Genomic DNA, 18,979 nt, shown 5'->3' with positions numbered 1-18,979 from the left:
ACCCGCTGGAGAACATGGTCGCCGCAGCAGCACGGCTGGCGGCTCTCCCAATTGACGGCGACTCTCCAATGGCTATTGAAACCCGCCGGGTCAGAGAACTCCTTCAGACAGCGCTGGCACAGCAAGAGGCGTACTCTTACAGCCGGGACAGGATCCACTCAACCCCTCGTCCAGGCCGGAGCCCGAGTTATAGCAGACACATGGTCTCAGCGACCGGCTCAAGTAATGTCCGACGCCACGACCCGCCCCCTGGCCATGGCCCGGCTCATAACGGAGCCTTTCACGCAACAGACCAAGACAGAGCGCAGCAAGAGGCGGAACAGGTGCCTCAGTTGACGGCTTACCAGACACCCCCGGCTTATCCGACGACTTCCGTCGACGTGGGTATCCCTACGAGGACTGGAGGTGTCCCTTGTTTAGTGCCGGCTCTCCGCAATGAACGTCTACCCAAGGACTTCAAAGGACCTAGGAAGGTGCCTAATTACACGGCTGATTTACAACCCGGAGCCTGGATCGAGAGTTACAAGATGGCTTCCCCTAAAGGTGACAAGTTCCATTATGTGCTACGGTTGATGTTTCCTTGCACTAACAATGCGGCTGAGTATGAGGCCTTGCTCCATGGTCTTCGGATGGCTAAGGAGATGAGCTTGAGCCGGGTAAGGTGTTTTGGCGACTCAGACTTAGTGGCTCAACAAGTATCAGGCAAGTGGGATTCCAAGGACCCTCTCATGGCGGCTTATCGCCGTGAAGTTGATGCTATTGCTGGACACTTTCAGGGTTACCAAGTAGAGCACATCGATCGCAGGAAGAACGAGGCGGCTGATGCTTTAAGCCGGCTAGGCTCTCAGCGAAAACCGATGCCGCCTAATACTTTCCTGGACGTCTTGCATAACCCTTCTATTAAGTTGCCTACAGAGGAAGACTTGCCTGTCCCTGACCCGGAGGCACAGTTGGTGGCGGCTCTCCACATCACCCCGGACTGGACGGTGCCTTACTTGGCTTACATGACCCGGGGAGATTTGCCTGAGGATGAAACTTTGGCCAGACAAATAACCCGGCGGTCTAAGTCAATGGTTGTTATCAATGGTGAGCTGCATCGCCGCAGTGTTACGGGAGCGTTCCAGCGTTGTGTCTCCCCTGAGGAAGGTCAAGAAATCTTGCGTGAGATTCACGAAGGGGATTGTGGCCATCATGCCGGCTCAAAATCCTTTGTGGCCAAAGCTTTCCGTCATGGTTTTTATTGGCTGACGGCTCATGCTGATGTGGAGGATTTGGTCAGTAAGTGTGACGGTTGCCAGAGGTTCTCACGACGGGTTCATGTGCCGGCTCAAGAGCTGCGGATGATACCAATCACTTGGCCATTTGCGGTCTGGGGGCTTGATATGGTTGGGCCTCTTAAAAGGTCCAAGGATAAGAAGACCCACCTCTTGGTGGCAGTTGACAAATTCACAAAGTGGGTTGAAGCAGAGCCAGTTAGCAAGTGTGACGCAGCCACGGCGGTTCAGTTCATGAAAAGGGTGATCTTTCGCTTTGGCTTTCCACACAGCATTATAACTGACAATGGTACCAATCTGTCCAAAGGCGCCATGGAGGAGTTTTGTCAACGAGAGCATATTCGACTTGATGTTTCATCAGTGGCTCACCCTCAATCCAATGGTCAAGCTGAGAGGGCTAATCAGGAGATTCTGAAAGGCATCAAGCCCCGGCTTTTGGTCCCTTTGCAACGGACGCCGGGTTGTTGGGTGGAGGAGTTACCCTCCGTGTTGTGGAGCATCAATACTACTCCTAACAGGTCTATGGGTTTCACGCCTTTCTTCATGGTTTATGGAGCGGAAGCAGTCCTCCCCAGTGACATCCGTCATGACTCGCCTCGAGTGGCGGCTTATGTTGAGGCGGATAATGAACAGGCGCGCCAAGATGCTCTTGACTTGTTGGACGAACAGCGTGATGTGGCAGCAGCTCGATCAGCGATTTACCAACAAGACCTGCGCCGTTATCACAGTCGCCGGGTTAAGTCCCGGGTCTTCCAGGAAGGTGATCTGGTGCTCCGGCTCATCCAAGATCAAACAGATGCACACAAGCTATCCCCGCCTTGGGAAGGACCCTTTGTGGTCAGCAAGAACTTGCACAACGGGTCATACTACCTTTTGACGTTCGGGAGCATAAAGATTCACGTAAGTCGGTGGAGGAGACCCGTCGGCCGTGGAATATAGCTCAGCTTCGGCCTTATTACACTTGAGCCACCGGCTCTCATGATGTACCTATCTCTATAGCCATGTACATATTATGTTAAATAATAAAGCAGGACCTCTGTCCTTTTCTCCTCTAAAGGTAACGTGTTATTTCCATTACAATATCACATGGTCACTTGGAGGTGGATCCGGCTTATGATCGTATTCGAATCCAGCCGCAAGTAATATAATCACTTGGGGGCTTCCTGTTCAAACATTGGTCGTATTCGAATCAAAGAGAACATAGCTGTCGATACCCACTTGATTGGCAAAGTGCCGAGCTCATTGGGGAGTTTCCTTTGATCATATTTGAATCATAGCTTAACCCCTTTGGGAACCGACGTGGATCGTATTCGAATCAGCGTCGTTAAACAATTCTTAAGATCACTTGGGGGCTTCCTGTTCAAACATGGGTCGTATTCGAACCAAAGAGAACATAGCTGTCGGTACCCTCTTGATCGGCATCGCCAAACCCACTGGGGGCTATATGATCGCATTCGAATCTTAGCTTAACCCCTTTGGGACGGGTCTCTGGTCGTATTCGAACCGGAAGCCCCTGAGTTTTTATTTTCTGATTTACAACAAGTTCTTCTGGTTGTATCAACAGTGTACACGGCGGTTCTTGTTCCGCTGGCTTAACTTTGATTCACAGTGCTAGTCGCACACAATCAGCATTATCAAGACTGGTAAACCGGAGTTGAGGTACCAACCTTATTATCCGAGTTATATAAACCGGAAGTGTACTTGAAGGCCTGTAAGTGTGTTATTACGGTTATATCAAGGACATACTTGAGGACCAGTCTTTCGTGACTTAGATTTATATTCCGGGTTATATGTATGAGACTATGATTCTCAGTGCGGTAAGCCGCCTAGAGACTTGTGATTTGTTTTTCTATGCAGGATAGTTAAAGACAACTATTTGAGCTTAAGGAAAATGAATGATCAAGTATGACCCGGAAGAATATAAGGAAGCAACTTCAATGGAGGTAAGCATTCAACACGTGCACGATGGCACGACAAAGTTAAAATGTTGGTCCTATTCTATTACAAGACTCCCCGAGTCCAAAAGGGTGAAGCATTGTTTAATAAGCCGCCTAAAGAGTCAAGATGCTTGCCGGGTCGAAGCTTCCGGCTCATCCCTCTCCGCTCCTCCGGCTGTTCCCAAGACCTAGAAGGTTGACGATTTCCAGTCAATGCCGCTCAAAGCTTCAAATTGAGCTTCCTCGTCAATTAACCCGGCCGGGTCAATCTCTGGGGCAAAGGTGTGCTTACGAGTCGGCGGGACTAAGCTGATGGCTTCATAACGCGGAGTGGGGATCCTCTGATTCTCTGCATCGTAGCCCGGCTGGTACTTGGTTAGATCAGTGTCATTCCCAATCAGGGTGGCCACCGGGCGCACGATCTTCACACAGGCTGCAAAGTCCTTTTGGTCGAAAGGGGTGCCGTCTTCCTTCAAGCTGGGGTAACCAAGTGCAATGTCCGCCGGGTCTAGCTCTGGAAGGAAAGCCTTGGCCCGGCTCAGAGCAGCTATGGCTCCGGCTCTGGCAGAGGCCCGTCGCAGCTCTTGGACACGCTGAGGAAGAACGGCCAGCCGGCGAAGTACTTCCGCCAGGTGAGTCGGAACCTCATTGGATAGGGCCACCACGGCCAAAGCGCGCTGTGACCCGGTGGAGAGTTGCTCCACCAGAGTGTACACGGCTTTCAACTTGGTCAGCACATTTTGATTGAGGTTGGTGCTTCTTGGACCTGTGTAACAAAGTAAGATAAGCCGCTGGCAATGATGAGAGTTATGAGACATAAGGACTATAAACTTGTCAAGAGACAGCAGGATGACTTACCAAAGATTGCGGCGACCATCTGTGACACGTGGCGCTTTAAGCCGGAGAGCTCGGCGGTTCTCTCCGTCAGAGTCTTCTCTGCCTGTTCGGCCCGGCTTACCAGAGCAGCTTTTTCTTCAACCCAAGTTTTCCTTTCAGCCTCAAACTTTTTCTTCAGCTTCTCTTGAGCAGCAATACTGGACTCAAATTTGGCGTTGGCCTTCCAGGTCTCAGTTTCCTGAGTCTTCAGGCGGTTCTTCAGCTCAGAGATATCAGCCTCAAATTTTTTGCAAGCAGCCTGCACAATTTCCGGGTTATAGTATGAACAATTATTATGCGATTTTAAAGTCCCAAGCACTTTCCAAGCAAAGACGCTTGGCACTTGGGGGCTAATGCATGTCGAATGTTTCTATCTACCAATTACCGGTTCATGGAAGTAAGCCGGAAATTAAGTCTACAACATATTCTATCATAAGTCGTAGACTTGGGGGCTAGTATGGTAAAGATGATTATGCAGTAAGCAGTAGAGTGGTACCTCAGACTTATGCTGTATCTGCTTCACCATGTCAATCTCCAAGTCCCGGCTGTTGTGCACTTGATTGACATAGCCGGAGATGATCTCTCCAATGCTCAGGTCGGCGTAGTTGGTGATGTCCAGCTTGGCCCGGTGGCGCTCTAGTAATTCTTCCTTCGCAGAGCACTTAGCCAGCGCAGTGGGTCTCCCCGGCTCGACAAACTCCGTCCGGGTGATTACCACGTCCAGGTCATCGGCCGGCTGAGCCGGGCTAGAGATATCCGGGTTGGTGGAAGTTTCCATGGCCGGCTCATCAGTTGGAGTGGTGGCTTCAGGAGCAGAGGCAGCTGGTGGCTCTTGAGCTGAAACCTCCGGCTCCGGCAAGACCGGCTCTTCGACCGGCTTATTCTTCTTTGCTCTTTTACTGAGCTTTGCTTGAGCACTGAAAGGACACAAGGTTAGTACAAAAGTATGAGTAAAGATAAGCACAACAAGAGATGATCATCATTACCCGGGTACGGTCTTGAAAGCCGGTAGGTTTGATTGCATAGAGTCGCCAGAGGAGGGTGAAGTTTCCTGATAATTCGAATCGGAAGAATTGAGCGGTTGACGTATAACACCCGCCAAAGGATGAAAAGGATATAAGTTGGAGATAACCTCGGTCCGGCGCTTCCTTGACGCCTCAGGTAAACCGGAGGAGAGGTCAGCATCCTTGTTGGTCCGGGTGTGCCGCCGGCTCTCATGAATCTGTTGCTTCAAAAGAAATTGAGGATCTTGATAAGCTAAAGGATGTGAAAATCTTACTTTCCGGGTTACTCTTCGGACTTTCAGCCTTGGCAAGGCTCCGAATCGGAGGAAAGTGTCATTACCTCTTCAGTCACCGGGTTACTTGCTCCGGTGTCATCCTGCTGATGATCAGTATCAATAAGGTGGACAGGAATAAACAAGAAATACAACCAGAGCTTACAGGTTCAGGGGTTACCTCTGACTCGGAGCTGTCACTTAGTTGAAGCAGCTCTGAGGCAGTAGGCCTGCTTCCCTTCTTGCGGGGAGCGGCTCTCCTGGCGGCTTTCTTAGCCTTCCTGGCCTTCTTGGCCGCCTCATGGTCATACTTGACCTTCCAGAATCTATCATCATCCTGAAAAATACAATGAAGACTTCTTAAGGTACAGATGAAAACTATCTCAAGGAAGAAAATAAGATGTTCAGATCAGCGGCTTACCGCTGGGGCCGGGTTGGTCTTGCAGAAGGGACTTAAGCCGGTCCTCCCGCAGTCTGCCAAGCTCTCATTCAAGAGGGCCTTGGTCATGTCTTCAACAACGTCTTCAGGAAGATCATTGCGGCTATGTCGCAGGTGGTCATCTTTCCGGCCCGTGTAATCACACATTAAGCCGGGGCGGCGGCTCAAGGGGATCACCCGCCATGAGATCCAAACCCGGACCGGATCAATGCCGTTGAGGCCATTGCCCAGGAGAGCCTTGATCTTGTTGATGGTGGGGATCAGAGGTTGACGCTCCGCCTGAGATAGTTTGTCGGGCAGAGGGTGGTTTGGTTCCAGACGCACGGCACGAAAGCCGGGCAGAGGGCTCTCGTCAGCCGGAGACGTGTCCTGGCAGTAAAACCACGTCTGGTTCCAGTCCTTTGGATGGCTGGGCGGCTCAGCATAAGGAAAGAGGCGGTCTCTCCGGCGTTGAATGGAGATTCCGCCAAGTTCCAGGCTTGGTCCGTTGGCGCACTCATTCTGGCGGTTCAAATAGAATAGCTCTCTAAAGAGCAGAAGGCTGGGCTCTTCTCCAAGGTAGACTTCGCAGAATACTTGGAAGTTGCATATGTTTGACACGGAATTGGGTCCTATGTCTTGTGGCCGCAGATCAAAGAAATTCAGCACATCTCTAAAGAACTTTGAGCCGGGCGGTGCGAAGCCCCGGCTCATGTGATCCGCAAATATTACCACTTCACCATCCTTTGGTTGCGGTTTCTCCTCTAATGGGTCAGGGGCACGGTAGGACATGACGTCCTTCTTGGGCAGGTAACCCGTTTTCACAAAGTCTGCTAAGGTTTCATCAGTGACGTTGGACCTCATCCAGTTACACGTGATGGGTGCTTTGGGAGCTTTGGGAGGCAAGGTGAAAGTCGGAAGCCTATGATAAAAGGAAATATCCGGTTTAATTATAAGCCGGAGGAAGTTTACAGTTCAATGTTTAAAATGGCGGCTTATGAAGGGGCCTAATGACATATAGCTAAGTGCATCGGGTTATCTAAGCCGCTGGAGGTATTGAGAGTAATTCAATTGTCTACAGCTTTATCATAAATGAGCCGGAAAATTTCACGGCGCGTGGCTTCTTTTGAGCCGGAAGGTTTTACGGCGCGTGGCTTCTTTTGAGCCGGAAATGTAAGCCGCCGTAGCTCAGCAGATGCAGTTTTTTACTAAGTGTGGTGAAAACAAGTTTCACAGATCACAGTAATTATTTTGGATCAAAACGGTCGACTAAAGAGAAAAGTTTCTAGACCTAAAACAGACGCAGAGGAAGTTCATAAGTTCGAACGGAGCCTTTATGCAGTGAGAAGGGATCTATATACATTGGAAACGAGCGTGAAATAACTACCGCAACAGTTCTATACAGTCTAAAGATCAAGAAAGGTGGTAAAAATGAAATCTACCGAGAACTCGCGAGGAACGGCGAAGAACACGGGAAGAACAGCAAAGAACCTAATGTGGATGTACTCTATGGAGTGGCGATGGCTTACGGGTGCTGGTGAGTCACGGAGGTCGCCGCCATTTTCTCTGGACACAACAGGTTGATGCAGCGGCCAGAGTTGGTGAGGACGAGGAGATCCGCGGTGGCGGCGGCGGAGCTCGGGCGACAGCACAGTAGGAGAGAGGAGGAAGAAGATAGAGGCGACGAGTGACCAGAGGCTTATGGGCCGGGCTATTTATAAGGTGAGGCTCATAAGTGGGTGCGAGAAACGAGGAGGCCACGGCGCGGTTATCTCACCATAAAAACACCTCGATTTTTGAGACGGCAGTTAAAAATAAGATCCGTTGCGGATATGGTGGAGTAAACAATGGACTTAATGGAAGATGACGTCACGGCGGGTTACCCGGAATCCAGAAGATGACGTCACGACGGGTTATAGCCTTCACACAATTGTAAGCCGGAGATTTTCTATCAAAAGGATTGAAGATTGACATGAGCCGGCTCAAATCAATCTGGGGCCTAATGTTGAGGATATAAGCCTTAGAGTCACCCGCCCGGAGGGGTCGGGTTACTCATAGTGGTCATCGCCTGAAGCCCGACGCCAAGCTTGAAGACAGCGGGCCAAAGATGGGCTTAAGACCCGGAGATGGCTTAAAGCCCGTAGTTACAACCGCTATTATGGTAGAACTTGTAGTGTAAGGCAAGAATAGTTGAGAGTCCGAGCCGGACACTCTTATGAGCCGGCCGGGACTCTGAGAGCTGCTGGGCGTCAACCTCTCTATATAAAGGGACGACCCGGCGGCGGTTTAGGGACAAGTAAGATCTCGTTGAGAACCAGGCATAGCAATTAAGCTCCCTGGTCATCGAAACCCTAATCAATACCACCTCAACTGGACGTAGGCTTTTACCTTCACCGTAAGGGGCCGAACCAGTATAACCCTCGTGTTCCTTGTCCCGTTAACCCCTTTAAGCTTCCTAGTTGCGATGGCTCCACGACTAAGTCCTAGCTCGAGGACATCTGCCGTGACAATTCCACGACACTAAGCATTGGAGATATTGTCTCCGGCTATGTTAATCAGGTGCACAACAGCTGGGACCTGGAGATTGATATGGTCAAGCAAATCCAGATTAAATCTGAGGTACAACTCTTCCTATTTACTCCATAGTTATTCTTGCCATGCTGCCCCCAAGTCTATTACTTATGATAGAATATGTTGTAGACTTAAGTTCCGGCTTACCTAGTAACACTCGAGGGCTGGGTTAGACAGCATCTTTACCTTATGTCAATCAAGTAACTGATCAAGTCTATACATTAGCCCCCAAGCGCCAAGTATCTTTGCTTGCGAAGTGCTTGGGACTTACTTTCATGAACCGGCACTGTAACTAGAATCTTTCAGCATACATTAGCCCCCAAGTGCCAAGTGTCTTTGCTTGCAAAGTGCTTGGGACTTTAATGTTGCATGATAATCACTCACACTGTAACCCGGAATTTGTACAGGCTGCCTGCAAGAAATTTGAATCTGAAATCTCTGAGCTGAAGAACCGCCTGAAGACTCAGGAAACTGAGACACAGAAGGCCAATGCCAAATTTGAATTTAGTGTTGCTACACAGGAAAAGCTGAAGAAGAAATTTGAAACAGAAAGAAAGACTTGGGCCGAGGAGAGAACTGCCTCGCTCAGCCGGGCCGAACAAGCAGAGGCTGCTCTGACTGAGAGAACAGCCGAACTCTCCGGCTTAAAGCGCCATGTGTCACAGATGGTCTCCGCAATCTTCGGTGAGTCATTCTGCCAGCCTTTAACAAGTTTACATTCTTTATGTCTTATAAATCCCACCATTGCCATTCAGCTCACCTGACTTTGTTAAACAGGTCCCAGAAGCTCCAACCTTAATCAGAATGTTCTGACCAAGCTGAAGGTCGTGTACACCTTGGTGGAGCAACTCTACACCGGGTCACAGCGTGCTTTAGCCGTTGTGGCCCTGTCCAATGAGGTTCCGACTCACCTGGCGGACGTACTCAGGCGGCTTGCCGTTCTTCCTCAGCGCTTCCAAGAGCTAAGACGGGCCTCTGCAAGAGCCGGAGCTATAGCTGCTCTGAGCCAGGCCAAGGCTTTTCTCCCGGAGCTAGACCCGGCCGACATCGCTCTTGGATACCCTAGCCTGAAGGAAGACGGCACCCCCTTTGACCAGAAAGACTTTGCTGCCTGTGTGAAGAGCGTGCGCCCGGTGGCCACCCTGATTGGGAATGACACCGACCTTACCAAGTATCAGCCGGGCTATGACGCGGAGAATCAGAGGATCCCCACTCCACGCTATGAAGCAATCAGCTTGATCCCTCCGACTCGTAAGCATACCTTCGCCCCAGAAGTTGACCTGGCCGGGTTAATTGATGACGAGGCTCAATTTGAAGCTTTGAGCATCATTGACTGGAAATCATCAACCTTCCAGGTCATGGAATCAGCCGGAGGAGCGGAGAGGGATGAGCCGGAAGCTTCGACCCAACAAGCACCTTGATGTTTAGGCGGCTCATAGTGACATCTTAAAACCAATGCCTCACCTTTTGGACTCGGGGAGTCTTGTAATAGAGTAGGAAAAACACTTAATTTTATCGTGCCATCGTGCACGTGTTGAATGCTTAACTCCCTTGAAGCTGCTTCTTTACATTCCTCCGGGTTACATTTAATCATTTACTTTCCTTAAGCTTAAAGAGCTGTCTTTAATTGTCCTACACAGGAAAACAAATCCCAAGTCTCTAGGCGGCTTACCGCATGGAGAATCACATGTTTTACATATAACCCAGAATATGAATCCAGGTCATAAAAGACCAGCTTTCAACTATATCTTTGAGATGACCATAAGAGCATACCTGCCTTCAAGTATACTTCCGGCTCATGTAACCCAGATAATGAGGTTGATAACTCAATTCCAACTCAACAGCATCGATAATGCTTATTGTGTGCTATCAACAGTGTTAATCAGATTTAAGCCGGCATAGTAAGAACTGCCCTTACACACTGTTTGATATAATCAAAAGGACTTGTTGCAAACTAAAAGATCAAAACTTAGGGGCTTCTGGTTCGAATACGACCAGAGAACCGTCCCAAAGGGGTTAAGCTGAGATTCGAATGCGATCATATAGCCCCCAGTGGCTTTGGCGATGCCGATCAAGAGGGTGCCGACAGCTATGTTCTCTTAGGTTCGAATACGACCCATGTTTGAAGAGGAAGCCCCCAAATGACCTTAAGAGTTGTTTAACGATGCTGATTCGAATACGATCCACGTCGGTTCCCAAAGGGGGTTGAGCTATGATTCAAATATGATCAAGGAAAACTCCCCAATGAGCTCGGCAATTTGCCAATCAAGTGGGTATCGACAGCTATGTTCTCTTTGGTTCGAATACGACCTATGTTTGAACAGGAAGCCCCCAAGTGATCATGTTGTTGACGGCTAGATTCGAATACGATCATAAGCCAGATCCACCTCCAAGTGACCATGTGATGTTGTAATGAAAATAACACATTTACCTTTGGAGGAGAAAAAGGACAGAGGTCCTGCTTTATTATTTATCATAATATATACATGGCTATAGAAATATGTACATTATGAGAGCCGGTGGCTCAAGTGTAATAAGGCCAAAGCTGAGCTATGTTCCACGGCCGACGGGTCTCTTCCTCTGACTTGCGTGAATCTTTGTGCTCCCGAACATCAATAAGGTAGTATGACCCGTTGTGCAAGTTCTTGCTGACCACAAAGGGCCCTTCCTAAGGCGGGGATAACTTGTGTGCATCTATTTGGTCTTGGATAAGCCGGAGCACCAGATCACCTTCCTGGAAGACCCTGGACTTAACCCGGCGGCTGTGATAGTAGCGCAGGTCTTGCTGGTAAATCGCCGAGCGAGCTGCTGCCACATCACGCTGCTCGTCCAACAAGTCAAGAGCATCTTGACGGGCCTGCTCATTATCCGCCTCAATGTCACTAGGGAGGACCGCCTCCGCTCCATAAACCATGAAGAAAGGCGTGTAACCCGTAGACCTGTTAGGAGTAGTATTGATGCTCCATAACACGGAGGGTAACTCCTCCACCCAACAACCCGGCGTCCGTTGCAAAGGGACCAAAAGCCGGGGCTTGATGCCCTTCAAGATCTCCTGATTAGCTCTCTCAGCTTGACCATTGGATTGAGGGTGAGCCACTGATGAAACATCAAGTCGAATATGCTCTCGTTGACAAAACTCCTCCATGCCGCCTTTAGACAGATTGGTACCATTGTCAGTTATAATGCTGTGTGGAAAACCAAAGCGAAATATCACCCTTTTCATGAACTGAACCGCTGTGGCTGCATCACACTTACTAACTGGCTCTGCCTCAACCCACTTTGTGAACTTGTCAACTGCCACCAAGAGGTGGGTCTTCTTATCCTTGGACCTTTTAAAAGGCCCAACCATGTCAAGCCCCCAGACCGCAAATGGCCAAGTAATTGGAATCATCCTCAGCTCCTGAGCCGGCACATGAGCCCGTCGCGAGAACCTCTGACAACCGTCACATTTACTGACCAAGTCCTCCGCATCAGCATGAGCCGTCAGCCAATAAAAACCATGACGAAAAGCCTTGGCCACAAGGGATTTTGAGCCGGCATGATGGCCACAATCCCCTTCATGAATTTCACGTAAGATTTCTTGTCCCTCCTCAGGGGAAACACAACGCTGGAAAGTTCCAGTAACACTGCGACAATGCAGCTCGCCGTTAATAAAGATCATTGACTTAGACCGCCAGGTTATTTGTCTGGCCAAAGTTTCGTCCTCAGGCAATTCTCCCCGGGTCATGTAAGCCAAGTATGGTACTGTCCACTCTGGGGTAATGTGGAGAGCCGCCACCAACTCTGCCTCCGGGTCAGGAACAGCCAAGTCTTCCTCTGTAGGCAACTTAACAGAAGGGTTATGCAGAATGTCCAAGAAAGTATTAGGCGGCACCGGCTTTCGCTGAGAACCCAGCCGGCTTAAAGCATCAGCCGCCTCGTTCTTCCTGCGATCGATGTGCTCTACTTGGTAACCCTGAAAGTGTCCAGCAATGGATCAACTTCGCGGCGATAAGCCGCCATGAGAGGGTCCTTGGAATCCCACTTGCCTGACACTTGTTGGGCCACTAAATCTGAGTCGCCAAAGCACCTTACCCGGCTCAAGCTCATCTCCTTAGCAATCCAAAGACCATGGAGCAAGGCCTCGTACTCAGCTGCATTGTTAGTACAGGGAAACATCAACCGTAGCACATAGCAAAACTTGTCACCTCGAGGGGAAGTTAATACAACTCCAGCCCCCGAGCCTTCCAATTGCCTAGACCCGTCGAAGTGAATAGTCTAGTAGGTATTGTCCGGTTTCTCTTCAGGCACCTGTAGCTCTGTCCAATCATTGATGAAATCCACCAATGCTTGAGACTTGATAGCAGTGCGTGGCACGTACTTCAGACCATGTGGCCCAAGTTCTATAGCCCACTTAGCAACTCTTCCTGTGGCTTCTTGGTTTTGGATGATATCCCCTAGGGGAGCAGAACTGACCATAGTGATAGGGTGACCCTGGAAATAATGCTTAAGCTTCCGGCTTGCCATGAATACCCCATAAACAAGCTTCTACCAATGTGGATACCGTTGTTTGGACTCAATGAGCACTTCGCTGACGTAGTAAACCGGCCGCTGAACCGGATACTCCTTACCCTCTTCCTTGCGCTCCACCACCACGGCCACACTGACAGCTCGTGTGTTAGCGGCTACATACAGCAATAAGGGCTCCTTGTCAACAGGAGCAGCAAGAACCGGGGGCTCTGCCAGCTGTCTCTTCAAATCCTCAAAAGCAGCATTAGCAGCATCATTCCAGACAAAGTCATATGTTTTCTTCATCAACTGGTACAGTGGCATGGCCTTTTCACCCAAACGGCTTATAAACCGGCTCAAAGCAGCGATGTGACCCGCCAGACGCTGGACGTCGTTTATACACACCGGCTTAGCCAGAGAGGTGATTGCCTTGATCTTTTCCGGGTTAGCTTCAATGCCTCTGTGAGAAACCAGAAAACCCAAAAGCTTCCCTGCAGGAACACCAAAAACACACTTGGCCGGGTTAAGCATCATCTTGTAGACCCAGAGATTATCAAAGGTTTCTCTCAGATCCTCTATCAAGGTCTCCTTCTCCCTGGACTTAACCACGATATCATCCACATAAGCATGAACATTGCACCCAATCTGGTTATGAAGACAATTCTGCACGCAACGCTGGTAAGTCGCATGTGCACTCTTGAGCCCGAAAGGCATAGATACATAACAGAAGGCTCCAAAGGGAGTGATGAACGCTGTCTTCTCCTGGTCCTTAACTGCCATTTTAATCTGATGGTATCCAGAATAAGCATCCAAAAAACTTAAGCGCTCGCAACCCGCCGTAGCATCAATAATCTGATCAATACGGAGGAGAGCAAAAGGATCAGCCGGACAAGCCTTGTTTAGATCCGTGTAATCCACACACATCCGCCAGGTGCCGTTCTTCTTAAGCACGAGCACCGGGTTAGCTAACCATTCTGGATGAAAAACTTCAACGATAAACCCGGCCGCCAAGAGCCGGGCTACCTCCTCACCAATGGCTTTCCGCCTCTCCTCATTAAACCGCCGGAGGAATTGCCTGACCGGCTTAAACTTCGGATCAATATTGAGAGTGTGCTCAGCGAGTTCTCTAGGTACACCCGGCATGTCAGAAGGTTTCCATGCAAAGATATCCCTGTTCTCACGGATAAACTCGATGAGCGCGCCTTCCTATTTCGGATCCAGATTGGCACTGATGCTGAATTGTTGAGATGAGTCACCTGGAACAAAGTCAACAAGTTTAGTCTCATCAGCGGACTTAAATTTCATTACCGGCTCATGCTCTATGGTTGGCTTCTTCAAAGACGTCATATCTGCCGGGTCAACATTGTCCTTGTAAAACTTCAACTCCTCTGTTGCACAAACAGATTCAGCATAAGCCGAGTCACCTTCCTCGCACTCCAAGGCTATCTTTCAGCTGCCATGAACCGTAATGGTCCCATTGTGACCCGGCATCTTGAGCTACAAATATACGTAACACGGCCGTGCCATGAACTTGGCGTAAGCCGGCCGCCCAAATAAAGCATGATACGGGCTTCTTATCTTAACCACCTCAAAGGTTAATTTTTCCGCCCTGTAGTTGTACTCATCCCCAAAAGCCACTTCCAGCTCGATCTTACCAACTGGATATGCCGACTTACCAGGCACCACACCATGGAAAACAGTATTAGACTGGCTGAGATTCTTATCAATCAATCCCATACGACGGAAAGTCTCATAATAGAGGATGTTGATGCTGCTGCCTCCGTCCATGAGCACTTTAGTAAATTTATATCCCCCCACCTGAGGAGCCACCACCAGGGCCAGGGGACCCGGATTATCAACCCGGGGAGGGTGATCTTCCCTACTCCACACAATAGGTTGCTCAGACCATCTTAAATAACGTGGAACCGCCGGCTCAACAGCATTCACAGCCCTCTTATGAAGCTTCTGATCTCGCTTGCACAGACTGGTGGTAAACACATGATACTGTCCACCATTGAGCTGCTTTGGATTGGTCTGGTATCCCCCCTGCTGCTGCTGATGACCCTGGCCGGACTGCTGATTAAAGCCCCCTTGAACATTCTGAGGATTGGAATTTGAGCCGCCGCCCGGGCCATGAAAGCCGCCGGCGCCTGAGCCGCCGCCCGGGCCATTGTTGCCATTAAAAGCATTGGAATTCTTAAAGCCTTCATGATTGCGCAATCTTTCCACAGATGAGTAGCTGGCTTCTCCCTAGAGCCATGCCTTGGACAAGGCTCATTCAACAACTGCTCAAGCGTCGGGCCTGACCCGCCGGCTCGGGAGGTGGCCTCCCCTTACGTCGCTGGTTGTTACCCTGTGAGCTGGCGTTGGCCACAAACTCCATGCTGCCATCAGCCTTACGCTTGCTACCTCCTTGGTTCGCCGGGTTATGCTGGGGACCCTTGCCATTGCCGTTCTTCTTTCCCTTCCCTGTCCTTTCATCATCCGACGCGGGGTCCTTGGTACTATCAGAGTCGGCGTACTTGACGAGAGCCGCCATCAGCGTACCCATATCATTGCAATCGCGCTTGAGCCACCCGAGTTTCATCTTTAGGGGCATGAAACGACAATTCTGCTCCAACATTAAGACTGCAGAGCCGGCGTCCATCTTATCAGATGAATGTATTATCTCTTTGACCCGGCGGACCCAATGGGTTGTAGACTCGCCCTCTTGCTGTTTATAGTTAGTCAAATCCACGATGGACATAGATTGCCTACATGTATCTTTGAAATTCTGGATGAACCGGGCCTTTAGCTCAGCCCAAGACCCGATAGAATTAGGCGGCAGCCCTTTCAACCAAGTGCGGGCAGTCCCATCTAACATCATGGTGAAGTACTTGGCCATCGCCGCTTCACTGACCTCCAGCAGCTCCATGGCCATCTCGTAACTCTCGATCCATGCTCCGGGTTGCAAATCAGCCGTGTAATTAGGCACCTTCCTAGGCCCTTTGAAATCCTTGGGCAAACGTTCATTACGGAGAGCCGGCACCAGACAAGGGACACCTCCAGTCCTCGTAGGTATACCCACATCGACAGAAGCCGTCGGATAAGCCGGAGGTAGCTGGTAAGCCGTCAACTGAGGTGCCAACTCCGGCTCTTGCCGTGCTCTATCTTGGTCTACTGCATGAAAGGCTCCATTATGAACCAGGCCGTGGCCAGGAGGCAAGTCATGGCGTCGGACATTGCTTGAGCCGATCGCTGAGACCATGTGCCTGCTACAACTCAGGCTCTGGCCTGGACGAGGGGTTGAGTGAATCCTTTCCCGGCTATAAGAATATGCCTCCTGCTGCGCCAGAGCCGTCTGAAGGAGTTCTCTGACCCGGCGGGTTTCAACCGCCGTTGGAGAGTCGCCATCAATTGGGAGAGCCGCCAGTCGCGCCGCCGCGGCGACCATGTTTTCCAACGGGTTGGCATAATGACCCGGCGGTATTGGCACGTAGTGAGGCGGGGCAGGGTTCACCCGGGGAGGCCCCATCACTTGGGGCTGAATCGACGTTCCTGCCCCGGGCGTCGTGATCTCTGGTGGGTTACTGGTCCCTGCCCCAGGCGTGTTGAAGAGGTTTCGAGGATCGTAAACCGGAGGGAGTCGAGATTGGGCCTTTTGATGCCTCCTTCTCATGACCTCATTGGACGCGTTCTGATCCATCGTGAGCCAGAAAGACTGTGCTTGAATTAGCTGAGTCTGGGCGTCGAGAGCCGCCCTCTCCGCGGCCATCCTGATCCCTTCCGCCGCCAGATCCTCCTTGGCTTTTGCTAGATCCAACTTTAACTGTGCCACCTCCGCGTCATGCTGAGCTTGATCCGCTGGGGCAACCGTAGCGGTTAACAGGGCCGTCATCTTGTCTGTGAGATCCATCAGCACCTGAGCCGGCGAGGGCACAGGGCCTCCTGCCCCAGCGGTGGAGTTTTGAACTGGTTGTGTGCCAGCCATGAAGATCCCAACCCGGCTCGGCGGCTCAAAGGGGTCCGGAATACTGTCACCATCGGAACAACCCCTGAGCCTGCCATCTTGAAGTTGATATAACGAGTTTGTCTCATCCGTAGATGACTCGCCGTCAGAGCGGGCGGCCGTCTCATCACTAGATCCAGATTCTTCAGAGAGTCCTTCATGGACACATCCCACAAAAGCATGTTTCAAGGCAGGTAGAGCCCGGGCGGGTCGTGCACGCTGAGCCGTCTCGATGAGATCGGCGCAGAGGTCCGGCTCACCAATCTTGCCAATGAAGACATGGATTCCGCCGAAGGGGACCCGGTACCCGTACTCGATTGAGCCGGCGTCGGGGCCCCAGTTTGCATCATCGATGTAGAGCTTGCCGCGACGACTCTTGGTCATCCGGCCCACAGCGTATCCCTTGAGCCCTTCGAAGCTGCCCTTCAAGAACTCAAATCCACCGTGCGCTGGCCCCACGGTGGGCGCCAACTGTCGTGGAATTGTCACGGCAGATGTCCTCGAGCAAGGACTTAGTCGTGGAGCCATCGCAGCTAGGAAGCTTAAAGGGGTTAAATGGGACAAGGAACACGAGGGTTATACTGGTTCGGCCCCTTACGGTGAAGGTAAAAGCCTACGTCCAGTTGAGGTGGTATTACTTAGGGTTTCGATGACCAGGGAGCTTAATCGCTATGCCCGGCTATCGATCTGTTCTCTCTCGTCCTTGAACCGCCGCCGGGTCGTCCCTTTATATAGAGAGGTTGACGCCCCGCGGCTCTCAGAGTCCCGGCCGTCTTATAACAGCATCCGGCTCGGACTCTTAACTACTCTTGCCTTAAACTACAAGTCTGGTTACAATGGCGGTTTATCACTACGGGCCTTAAGCCGCCTCCGGGTCTTAAGCCCATTATTGGTCCGCCATCCTCAAGCTTGGTATTGGGCTTCACGTGATGATCATTATGACGTAACCCGGCCCCTCCTGGGCGGGTGACTCTAATGGTTATATCCTCAACATATTTCATAAAATGTGGCAATTTGCTAACATGATTCGGACAGACTTAAGCATCCATACGAGTGAGAAAATCTCATCGTAGTCAACACCTTGAACTTTGTCAAAAACCTTTTTCGACAAGTCTAGCTTTGTAGATAGTAACACTACTATCAGCGTCCATCTTCCTTTTGAAGATCCATTTATTTTCTATGGCTTGCCGATCATCGGGCAAGTCAACCAAAGTCCACACTTTGTTCTCATACATGGATCCCATCTCAGATTTCATGGCCTCAAGCCATTTCGCGGAATCTGGGCTCATCATCGTTTCCTCATAGTTCGTAGGTTCGTCATGGTCAAGTAACATGACCTCCAGAACAGGATTACCGTACCACTCTGGTGCGGATCTCACTCTAGTTGACCTATGAGGTTCGGTAGTAACTTGATCTGAAGTTACATGATCATCATCATTAGCTTCCTCACTAATTGGTGTAGGAGTCGTAGGAACAGATTTCTGTGATGAACTACTTTCCAATAAGGGAGCAGGTACAGTTACCTCATCAAGTTCTACTTTCCTCCCACTCACTTCTTTCGAGAGAAACTTCTTCTCGATCCATTCTTAGCAACGAATATCTTGCCTTTGGATCTGTGATGGAAGGTGTACCCAACAGTTTCCTTTGGGTATCCTATGAAGACGCATTTCTCCGATTTGGGTTCGAGCTTATCAGGTTGAAACTATTTCACATAAGCATCGCAACTCCAAACTTTAAGAAACGATAGCTTAGGTTTCTTGCCAAACCACAGTTCATATGGTGTCGTCTCAACGGATTTAGATGATGCCCTATTTAACGTGAATGCAGCTATCCCTAATGCATAATCCCAAAACGATAGTGGTAAATCGGTAAGAGACATCATAGATCGCGCCTTATCTAATAAAGTACGGTTACGATGTTCGGACACACCACTATGTTGTGGTGTTCCAGCTGGCGTGAGTTTGCGAAACTATTCCACATTGTTTCAAATGAAGACCAAACTCGTAACTCAAATATTCGTCTCCGCGATCAGATCGTAGAAACCTTATTTTCTTGCTATGATGATTTTCCACTTCACTCTGAAATTCTTTGAACTTTTCAAATGTTTCAGACTTATGTTTCATCAAGTAGATATACCCATATCTGCTCAAA

The sequence above is a fragment of the Aegilops tauschii genome, chromosome 2, assembly GCF_002575655.3.
Source record: "Aegilops tauschii subsp. strangulata cultivar AL8/78 chromosome 2, Aet v6.0, whole genome shotgun sequence".
Classification (NCBI taxonomy): domain Eukaryota; kingdom Viridiplantae; phylum Streptophyta; class Magnoliopsida; order Poales; family Poaceae; genus Aegilops; species Aegilops tauschii.
This window is presented reverse-complemented; position numbering follows the sequence as displayed.